This window comes from Electrona antarctica (genome assembly GCF_951216825.1).
Source record: "Electrona antarctica genome assembly, chromosome: 4".
Lineage (NCBI taxonomy): Eukaryota > Metazoa > Chordata > Actinopteri > Myctophiformes > Myctophidae > Electrona > Electrona antarctica.
In genome coordinates, this window is record NC_136809.1 from 2,915,236 (window position 1) to 2,925,235 (window position 10,000).

Genomic DNA, 10,000 nt, shown 5'->3' on the forward strand with positions numbered 1-10,000 from the left:
GTGTGTGTGATATATACTGTATATTTATATAAGCCTATATATATATATATATATGAGGGATGTGCCGATGAGACATTTTGGCCGATATCAATATCCCATATAATGAATTGCTGTTATGGCCGATAACCGATATTACCGATGTCGATATGATCTCATTCTGTATTCAAAAATTATAATAACTTTGTCCGTTCTGAAAAATACACGTTAACAGGGTATCTGCACTGCAGGCCATACCTTATATTTAATGTTGTGAGCTTGTAGACCTGTTAGACCTGTTACTTTAATACCTTATATTTAATGTTGTGTTCAAGCTGTTACTTTTGAGCATGTTTATCTGTAAAGACAATCGGGCCGTTTAATTAATCAGTCCGATTGATGAATCGGACGATGCCGACTAATCAAAAAACAACGAGAATGGGCCGATACCGATTTGTTTGCTGTTGAATCACTATATATATATATATATATATAGCCCCCCCCCTCCCATCATTTTCATTTCAATGATCCCCAGTTTGATAAGCAACAGGCTACGGACCCCCCATTTAATGGCATTTCTATCTTGAGACAAGACAATAATTCAGACTTCAAAGTATGAGAGATAAGTGGCATATATAAGGAGCCAAAACGTACATGGCACGTCAATTTGGCCTGTAATACTTATTATAAATTATATATTAATTATATAATCGCAATTATTTGAGATAATCATCAATTGTTTCTATGGTGAAAATGTTCCCGCAACATGTTTTTTCAAAAATAGCAGAAATAGCTTCCGCTATGTGTCAGTGATTTCTTTGTATAGTTATTTGTCTGCCCTGTGCAATTTGTGAACAGAAATACAAATTGTAACTTTCCAATGTTCAATGCAAAAAAAAACCCTACACAATTAAATTAGTTAATCGCAATTATTCGTGTGTCAATTAATCATCAACTTAAATTTGCAATCGTTTGATCGTTCGATTTCAATTTGAACGAAATACAATTGTAACGTTCTGATGTTCAATGAAAAAAATAACAATGAAATTGTTAATAGCATTTATTTGTGAGACAACTTAAACTTAATGTTGCAACCGTGACAGCCCTACATGTCAATGCAATGAATGGAAACCCAGTCTGGCTTAAAGAACAACATATGTGGACTTTGGAGCCTCAGATAGAGGAATCTCCCCAAAAACATGTCACATGTGAGTCTGTGGATTGATGAGGTCAGATAAAGAGCTGACAGACTACTGTCTGTCAGCTCTTTATCTGACAGACAGACTACTGACAGACAGACTACTGTCTGTGTGTGTGTGTGTGTGTGTGCAAACTTTTTCATGTCAAGGACCCCCAAATTGACACTAATTAGCCCCGCGGACCCCCATTTGAAAAGATATGCCAAGGACCCCCAGAAGAGAAGCTTTTTTTACGGCTCTAGCAGTGATTCTCAACCCGCTTAATTTCAAGGACCCCCCAGTTTGACATGCATTAGTCTACGGACCCCCCATTTAATGGCATTTCTATCTCTGGGACCCCCAATTTATATTGTAAAATCAATGTTAATTTAACTCTGAGAGTGTACAAATGTATTTGCATTTGTACACTCTCAGAGTTACAGACCCAAGGACCCAAGGGTCCATTTGGTTCCAAAATATAATTTAGCTGGGGACCCACTGGAACTTCCTTAAATGACCCCTGGGGGTCCCCGGACCCCACTTTGGGAACCGCTGCACTAGGTAAAAAGTAAGCACGTAACGATTTATCGCAAATCGATTCAAATTGGTAATAATTTAAATCGTGATTAAATCACAATTTGAGTTGTGAATGATACAAAGAGCAGAGGGCGTGTACAAAGAGCAGAGGGCGTGTACAAAGAGCAGGGGGCGTGTACAAAGAGCAGAGGGCGTGTACAAAGAGCAGAGGGCGTGTACAAAGAGCAGAGGGCGTGTACAAAGAGCAGAGGGCGTGTACAAAGAGCAGAGGGCGTGTACAAAGAGCAGAGGGCGTGTACAAAGAAAAGAAAATACAGGCTCTTTGTAAGAGAATTGATAAAAGAGTTTTCAGTCATTTGCTATTGAAAATTAAAAGAGACAGAAAATACTGGATTTGTGTAAAAGAGAAACAATACATTTCGACTGGAATATATTAGTGCAGTGATTTTAAAAAACAATGTGAAGAATCGTATGGTGAACCTACTGATGGAATCGCTTTCTGAGAAACAATGTGAAGAATCGTATGGTGAACCTACTGATGGATCTACTGATGGATCGTATGGTGAACCTACTGATGGAATCGCTTTCTGAGAAACAATGTGAAGAATCGTATGGTGAACCTACTGATGGAATCGCTTTCTGAGAAACAATGTGAAGAATCGTATGGTGAACCTACTGATGGATCTACTGATGGATCGTATGGTGAACCTACTGATGGAATCGCTTTCTGAGAAACAATGTGAAGAATCGTATGGTGAACCTACTGATGGAATCGCTTTCTGAGAATGAATCGTATGGTGAACCTACTGATGGAATCGCTTTCTGAGAATGAATCGTATGGTGAACCTACTGATGGAATCGCTTTCTGAGGATGTGAGTTGAGTATGAATCGTTGCAAGCCTAGTAAAAAGAGAACTCTATTCATATATTTATAGTCAAGTTAATTTAAAATGTTAACATCCAAGAATTACTTTGACACACTTAACTTTGAAAACTCTATCAGTTCTACGCTATCACAGTAGGCGTACAGTATGTGAGGTCAGTTCTACGCTATTACAGTAGGCGTACAGTATGTGAGGTCAGTTCTACGCTATTACAGTAGGCGTACAGTATGTGAGGTCAGTTCTACGCTATCACAGTAGGCGTACAGTATGTGAGGTCAGTTCTACGCTATCACAGTAGGTGAGGTCAGTTCTACGCTATTACAGTAGGTGAGGTCAGTTCTACGCTATTACAGTATGTGAGGTCAGTTCTACGCTATCACAGTATGTGAGGTCAGTTCTACGCTATCACAGTATGTGAGGTCAGTTCTACGCTATCACAGTAGGTGAGGTCAGTTCTACGCTATTACAGTATGTGAGGTCAGTTCTACGCTATTACAGTATGTGAGGTCAGTTCTACCCTATTACAGTATGTGAGGTCAGTTCTACGCTATCACAGTATGTGAGGTCAGTTCTACGCTATTACAGTATGTGAGGTCAGTTCTACGCTATTACAGTATGTGAGGTCAGTTCTACGCTATCACAGTATGTGAGGTCAGTTCTACGCTATCACAGTATGTGAGGTCAGTTCTACGCTATCACAGTAGGTGAGGTCAGTTCTACGCTATTACAGTATGTGAGGTCAGTTCTACGCTATTACAGTATGTGAGGTCAGTTCTACGCTATTACAGTATGTGAGGTCAGTTCTACGCTATTACAGTATGTGAGGTCAGTTCTACGCTATTACAGTAGGTGAGGTCAGTTCTACGCTATCACAGTATGTGAGGTCAGTTCTACGCTATTACAGTAGGCGTACAGTATGTGAGGTCAGTTCTACGCTATCACAGTATGTGAGGTCAGTTCTACGCTATTACAGTAGGCGTACAGTATGTGAGGTCAGTTCTACGCTATTACAGTATGTGAGGTCAGTTCTACGCTATTACAGTATGTGAGGTCAGTTCTACGCTATTACAGTATGTGAGGTCAGTTCTACGCTATTACAGTAGGCGTACAGTATGTGAGGTCAGTTCTACGCTATCACAGTATGTGAGGTCAGTTCTACGCTATCACAGTATGTGAGGTCAGTTCTACGCTATCACAGTATGTGAGGTCAGTTCTACGCTATTACAGTATGTGAGGTCAGTTCTACGCTATTACAGTATGTGAGGTCAGTTCTACGCTATTACAGTAGGCGTACAGTATGTGAGGTCAGTTCTACGCTATCACAGTATGTGAGGTCAGTTCTACGCTATCACAGTATGTGAGGTCAGTTCTACGCTATTACAGTAGGCGTACAGTATGTGAGGTCAGTTCTACGCTATCACAGTAGGCGTACAGTAGGTGAGGTCAGTTCTACGCTATTACAGTAGGCGTACAGTATGTGAGGTCAGTTCTACGCTATCACAGTATGTGAGGTCAGTTCTACGCTATTACAGTAGGTGAGGTCAGTTCTACGCTATCACAGTATGTGAGGTCAGTTCTACGCTATTACAGTAGGTGAGGTCAGTTCTACGCTATTACAGTAGGCGTACAGTATGTGAGGTCAGTTCTACGCTATTACAGTAGGCGTACAGTATGTGAGGTCAGTTCTACGCTATTACAGTAGGTGAGGTCAGTTCTACGCTATTACAGTAGGCGTACAGTATGTGAGGTCAGTTCTACGCTATTACAGTAGGCGTACAGTATGTGAGGTCAGTTCTACGCTATTACAGTATGTGAGGTCAGTTCTACGCTATTACAGTAGGCGTACAGTATGTGAGGTCAGTTCTACGCTATCACAGTAGGCGTACAGTATGTGAGGTCAGTTCTACGCTATTACAGTAGGCGTACAGTATGTGAGGTCAGTTCTACGCTATTACAGTAGGCGTACAGTATGTGAGGTCAGTTCTACGCTATCACAGTAGGCGTACAGTATGTGAGGTCAGTTCTACGCTATTACAGTAGGCGTACAGTATGTGAGGTCAGTTCTACGCTATCACAGTATGTGAGGTCAGTTCTACGCTATCACAGTAGGCGTACAGTATGTGAGGTCAGTTCTACGCTATTACAGTATGTGAGGTCAGTTCTACGCTATTACAGTAGGCGTACAGTATGTGAGGTCAGTTCTACGCTATCACAGTAGGCGTACAGTATGTGAGGTCAGTTCTACGCTATCACAGTATGTGAGGTCAGTTCTACGCTATTACAGTATGTGAGGTCAGTTCTACGCTATCACAGTAGGCGTACAGTATGTGAGGTCAGTTCTACGCTATCACAGTATGTGAGGTCAGTTCTACGCTATCACAGTAGGCGTACAGTATGTGAGGTCAGTTCTACGCTATCACAGTATGTGAGGTCAGTTCTACGCTATCACAGTAGGCGTACAGTATGTGAGGTCAGTTCTACGCTATTACAGTAGGTGAGGTCAGTTCTACGCTATTACAGTATGTGAGGTCAGTTCTACGCTATTACAGTATGTGAGGTCAGTTCTACGCTATTACAGTAGGTGAGGTCAGTTCTACGCTATTACAGTAGGCGTACAGTATGTGAGGTCAGTTCTACGCTATTACAGTAGGTGAGGTCAGTTCTACGCTATTACAGTATGTGAGGTCAGTTCTACGCTATTACAGTATGTGAGGTCAGTTCTACGCTATCACAGTATGTGAGGTCAGTTCTACGCTATTACAGTAGGCGTACAGTATGTGAGGTCAGTTCTACGCTATCACAGTATGTGAGGTCAGTTCTACGCTATCACAGTAGGCGTACAGTATGTGAGGTCAGTTCTACGCTATCACAGTATGTGAGGTCAGTTCTACCCTATCACAGTATGTGAGGTCAGTTCTACGCTATCACAGTAGGTGAGGTCAGTTCTACGCTATCACAGTAGGTGAGGTCAGTTCTACGCTATTACAGTAGGCGTACAGTATGTGAGGTCAGTTCTACGCTATCACAGTAGGCGTACAGTAGGTGAGGTCAGTTCTATGCTATTACAGTAGGCGTACAGTATGTGAGGTCAGTTCTACGCTATTACAGTAGGCGTACAGTATGTGAGGTCAGTTCTACGCTATTACAGTAGGCGTACAGTATGTGAGGTCAGTTCTACGCTATCACAGTATGTGAGGTCAGTTCTACGCTATCACAGTAGGTGAGGTCAGTTCTACGCTATCACAGTAGGTGAGGTCAGTTCTACGCTATCACAGTAGGTGAGGTCAGTTCTACGCTATCACAGTATGTGAGGTCAGTTCTACGCTATCACAGTAGGTGAGGTCAGTTCTACGCTATCACAGTATGTGAGGTCAGTTCTACGCTATCACAGTAGGTGAGGTCAGTTCTACGCTATTACAGTAGGCGTACAGTATGTGAGGTCAGTTCTACGCTATCACAGTAGGCGTACAGTATGTGAGGTCAGTTCTACGCTATCACAGTAGGCGTACAGTATGTGAGGTCAGTTCTACGCTATTACAGTATGTGAGGTCAGTTCTACGCTATTACAGTAGGTGAGGTCAAGGCTTGATGCACACAGTTGACTTCTCATCACACTGACCATAATAGAGATGTGATCTATATTAAAACCACTCAGACTCTATTCATCATAGGGTGCCCAATCGACAAGCTCCCCCCATGTCACATTGCAATTCGCCGTGAGCTTGTAGATCTGCTGTTTTGCACTATATTCTACTTTATAGTGTTATGCTTGTGGGATGCCAGGGTTCGTGTTAGACTAAAGGAAGGAACACACACACACACACACACACACACGCACGCACGCACGCACGCACGCACGCACGCACGCGCGCACCGACAGACAGACAGAAATAGGACAAGCAAAGAGAGAGGGAGACAGACATACAGACAGTCAGACACAGAGAGAGAGAGGACAGAGATCTCAAGCCTGTCCGTCTATCTGTCTGTCCGTGTTTCTCCATCTCGATGCCATCTGTGTCCCACTGACTGTCATAAAACACCAGCGACAACATCCTAATCCAGGAGATTATCTTAATGCTCCTCCCTTCAGTTCAGCATTATTGTACCGAGGGCCGGTGAGTGTGTGTAGAGGCTGGGTGGTGACTGGGGGGAGGGAGGGAGGCTGGGTGGTGACTGGGGGGAGGGAGGGAGGTTGGGTGGTGACTGGGGGGAGGGAGGGAGGTTGGGTGGTGACTGGGGGAGGGAGGGAGGCTGGGTGGTGACTTATGGGGGAGGGAGGGAGTGAATGGCTACTGAAGGTTTACGCCAGGACTGGCCAGACAGACCCAAGAGATTGTTTTGGTACAATCAAAATGTTGCACAGAATATGATAATCTCAGTGTCCGATCATCACACACACACAAAAATCTGATGTTAGTTAGTTAGTTAAACATTGACTATTTAACATTCAGGACGGGAACCCCTTTGGTGTTTTAAGCATTATGTTATACTTTAGCTATTGAAAAATGGCAGATCTACAAGCTCATAGCGCGGCATCGAGTGCCGCGCTACAAGCTTGTAGATGTGCTATTTTTGGAAAAATCGTGAAAGTTTATAGCGCAAATCGTCGGATATATATATTCTTTCAGATTGAAACTTTTTTAACTCAAATCTTTGCTTCCGGGGGGGTCCCTGGAACAACCTATTTTCAGATGGGGGTCCCTGGAACAACCTATTTTCAGATGGGGGTCCGTGGCAAAATGCAGATAATTCTGGGGGTCCTTGACGTGAAAAAGGTTGAGCACCACTGACATAGAAACATAGGGTTTAAAGGTTGAGCACCACTGACATAGAAACAGGTTGAGCACCACTGACATAGAAACATAGGGTTTTCAGAAAACTGTTAGCATTTAGAAGGTACGACGCGTTGTGAGCTTGTAGATCGTCTATTTGCAGCAAGCAACTAATTGTACAATGACTTATACTGGTCCACTAGTCCCTTCCTAACATTTTAGTCTAGTTTTTATTTGTTGACGAAATTGTCAGTATATTTACTAGTCATAGTTTTAGTCATCATAGCTTATAGTTTTAATTTAGTTTCCATTTAGTTTTCAGATCCGCCTTTTTGGGACACAACTCGCTCTAAAAGGTTTGTGCACGTCTGCAGTAGCCTGTAGACCGACTGAGGGTTTTCATTGTTTCCTGTGTGACCAGTAGCCTGTAGACCGACTGAGGGTTTTACCGCTGGGCAGCCATGCTGTTCACGGCTAAACAGTGCAGGGCTTCAGGGCTTAATCCATCTTGGACGGGAACCCCTTTTGGTGTCTTGAGGATTTAGATTATGTTAAATTTATAGCTATCGAAAAATAGCAGATCTACAAGCTCATAGTGCCGCGCTACGAGCTTGTAGGTCTGCTATTTTTTTGAAAGATCTTGGAAATGTGGCGCAAATCTTTGAATATAATTATATTCTTTCAGAGCAAACGTTTTTAACTCAAATCTTTGCTTCCGGGGGAGGGGGGTCCCTGGAACAACATATTTTCAGATGGGGGTCGGCGGCCAATTACATATATTTTTGAGAATGACCGACATAGAAACATGGGGTTATTCAGAAAACTGTCAGGATTTAGAAGACATTTGTAGAATAGGTCCTCAGGTCTAATTGGGTTAAGAGGGTTCACAGCAGGGCCATCCCTAGTCGTCAAGTTCAAAGTTTACATTATAAGTTTGCAGGTCAACACTAGTAGTACTTCTTGCGTTAGTGAAAGCAAAAGCACGGTAGTTGTAGTGATGGTATTAATTTCTGTATTGGTATATATATTATATAATATTGCTTATCCTCCACCCACCACCCGTGAATCTGGAAAGCAGATGAAACACTATAATTACTTTGCCACACTGCAGCCTAGAGTTAGAGACCATCTTGGTGTTTGTCAGAGGTGATGATAATTCCTTCGGAACATAAGGCACCCGAGTCATAATCTCTTAAGTATTGACTTAAAGACATATATGATGATGGTCTGTTATCATGGCTTGATTGTTGCGCACTGAAAGGCTATGTTATATAATAATATACCCAAGGCCTATAGCTCTATAGTCAATTTATGTAAAGTTAGTTTACAAAACAAAACAGGATCTGCGGCGTTGCCGGCTCACATTTCAGGAGGACAACCTTTTATTGGTATAGTCCTAAACTGGAACTCAATAAGGAAATTCCTTTTTAAAGACGACAGACTACAAAGATCCCCTTTTTATAACGGCAATGTGTAAAGCCAGCTCTGTTGTTAATGTAGATAACGTGGCTGGCGATGTCCTGCAAAGACTTTCAGCAGCAGAGCCTACATGTTACATAAACACATGGTGGTCGACAAGAATAATTCTCATAGGATTCTGTCACATTTACAGGATGCAGTGATGGAAAGTAACTAAGTACATTTACTCGAATACCAAACAACTCGCCCCTTTACCAACTCGCCCCGGGCGTACAGCCGGCGGGACTGCGCGGCCTGGTATTCCTAAAGTAACCTCAGTAAATGATGCTTAAACGGTTAAACCTAACCTTATTCCTAACCTTAACCTCAATAAAAATATGTCTAAACCTAACCTTAACCTCAGTAAAACTATGTCTAAACCTAACCTTATTCCTAACCTTAACCTCAGTAAAACTATGCCTAAACTTAACCTTATTCCTAACCTTAACCTCAGTAAAACTATGCCTAAACTTAACCTTATTCCTAACCTTAACCTCAGTAAAACTATGTCTAAATCTAACCTTATTCCTAACCTTAACCTCAGTAAAACTATGCCTAAACCTAACCTTATTCCTAACCTTAACCTCAGTAAAACTATGTCTAAACCTAACCCTATACCTAAACTTAACCTCAGTAAAACTATGTCTAAACCTAACCTTATTCCTAACCTTAACCTCAGTAAAACTATGTCTAAACCTAACCTTAACCTCAGTAAAACTATGTCTAAACCTAACCTTATACCTAACCTTAACCTCAGTAAAACTATGTCTAAACCTAAACTTATTTCTAACCTTATTCTCTAAAATAAAGAATACTCCAACCGCAACACCGAGCGGTCGGCGGAAAAAAATCAAGGAGCGAGATGGTTTAGGGGCGACCCGATACCTATTTACTATTTATATGGTTTAGGGGCGACCCGATACCTATTTACTATTTAGATGGTTTAGGGGCGACCCGATACCTATTTACTATTTAGATGGTTTAGGGGCGACCCGATACCTATTTACTATTTAGATGGTTTAGGGGCGACCCGATACCTATTTACTATTTAGATGGTTTAGGGGCGACCCGATACATATTTACTCAAGTGCTGTGCTTAAGTAAAATTTTGAGGTACTTTTACTTTACTGAATTTTTTCGAATTTTCTATACTTTTAGGCCTATACTTCTGCTCAACTCCACTACATCTCAGATC

At 42.0% G+C, this 10,000-nt stretch overlaps 1 protein-coding gene across 1 annotated transcript in view; it reads right to left on the reverse strand.

The window, feature by feature from the left end:
• LOC306922157 (uncharacterized protein) overlaps window positions 1–10,000 on the reverse strand; it is a gene marked incomplete at both ends in the record, with an annotated part of 53,881 nt that overhangs the window by 41,190 nt on the left and 2,691 nt on the right. The gene's annotated exons all lie outside the window — the stretch shown is intronic.